This window comes from Somniosus microcephalus, chromosome 4, assembly GCF_052327205.1.
Source record: "Somniosus microcephalus isolate GS21.2 chromosome 4, FLI_Smic_1.0, whole genome shotgun sequence".
In the NCBI taxonomy this organism is placed as follows: Eukaryota; Metazoa; Chordata; class Chondrichthyes; order Squaliformes; family Somniosidae; genus Somniosus; species Somniosus microcephalus.
In genome coordinates, this window is record NC_140990.1 from 118,295,057 (window position 1) to 118,296,914 (window position 1,858).

A 1,858-nucleotide genomic window follows, 5' to 3' on the forward strand; every position below is an offset into this window, starting at 1 on the left:
GAATGCTTTCCATGAACTCATCATCCACACCTTTAATGGTAATTTAGTTTTCCCAGTTTGTGCGCTGATTCAGTCCCCCATGATTACTTTATTTCCTCTGCCACATGCACCTCTAATCGAATGTATTCTCTGCCCGACACTACAACTAATGTTAGGGGGCCTATAAGCTCTTCCCACCAGCGCTTTCTGCCACTTGTACATTGACTTTTTTCTTGCTGCATTTGAATTGATCCTTTCCTGAATCCTTCCACACCCACCCAGCAACCCCACCCCCTACATTAGTTTAAAGCCCTGTCTACAGCTCTAGTTATTCGATTTGCCAGGACACTGGACCAAGCCTGGTTTAGTGGAGCCTGTCCAAACGGAACAGCTCTCTCTTTCCGCAGAACATGTGCCAATTCTCCATGAAACAAAACCCCTTCCTCCCACACCACGCAATCAGCCACGCAGTTAACTTTCTAATCAGTTTGACCCTCTGCCAATTTCTCAATCCAGAGATTACTACCTGTGAAGATCTGCTTTTAATTTTGGAGCCTAGCTCCTCAAACTCCGTCAGCAGAAACTCATTCCTAGCTCTACCTAAGTCACTGGTTCCTACGTGCACCACAACAACTAGATCATTGCCCTCCCACTGCAAGTTTTTCTTCAGTCACGAGGCGATGTCCTCAAATATGGAACCGGGCAGGAAACGTAGCTTTCTGGACTCCCAGACCTTTTTCATTCGTTCATGTGACGTGGGCATCGTTGGTAAAGGCCTGCATTTATTGCCCATCCCTATTTGTCCTTCAGTAGGTGGCCGTGAGCAACCTTCTTGAACCACGGCAGTCGTTGTGGTGAGGATAATCCCACAGTGCTGTTCGGGAGGGAGTTCCAGAATTTTGGCCCAACGACATTGAAGGAATGGTGATATACTTCCAAGTCAGGATGGTGTGTGACTTGGAGGTGAACTTGGAGGAGGTGGTGTTCCCATGCGCCTGCTGCCCTTGTCCTTCTAGGTGGAAGAGGCCGCGGGTTTGGGAGGTGCTGCCGAAGAAGCTTTGGTGAGTTGCTGCAGTGCATCTTCTAGATTGTACACACTGCAGCCATGGTACGCCGTTGGAGGAGGGAGTGAATCTTTAAGGTGGTGGACGGCGTGCCAATCAAACGGGGTGAATTTTCCTGGATCGTGTCGAGCTTCTTGAGTGTCATTGGAGCTGCAATCATCCAGGCAAACATAAAAACATAGAAGAAAGGAGCAGGAGTAGGCCTTTCGGCCCCTCGAGCCTGCTCTGCCATTCAATGTGATCAGGGCTGATCATCCAAGTTCAGTACCCGGTCCCTGCATTCTCCCCATACCCCCGATCCCTTTAGCCTGAAGAAATATATCCAACTCCTTCTTGAATATATTTAATGTATTGGTTTCTACTGCCTTCTGTGGTAAAGCATTCCACAGGTTCACCACTTCCTGGGTGAAGAAATTCCTCCTCGTTTCTGTCCTAAAAGGCCTACTACTTATCGTTAGACTGTGACCCCTGGTTTTGGACTCCCCGACCATCGGGAACATCCTCCCTGCATCTAAACTGTCGAGTCTTGCCAGAATTTTATATGCTTCAATGAGATCCCCTCTCATTCTTCCAAACTCGAGCGAGTACAAGCCCAATCGTCCCAATCTCTCCTCATACGTCATTCCGGCCATCCCAGGTATTAGCCTGGTGAATCTTTGCTGAACTCCTTCCATGGCAAGAATATCCTACCTCAGATAAGGATCTTAAGTGGAGAGTATTACATCACACTCCTGACTTGTGCCTTGTAGATGGTGGAAAGACTTTGGGGAGTCAGGAGGTGAGACACGCGCCACAGAATACCTAACCTCTGACCT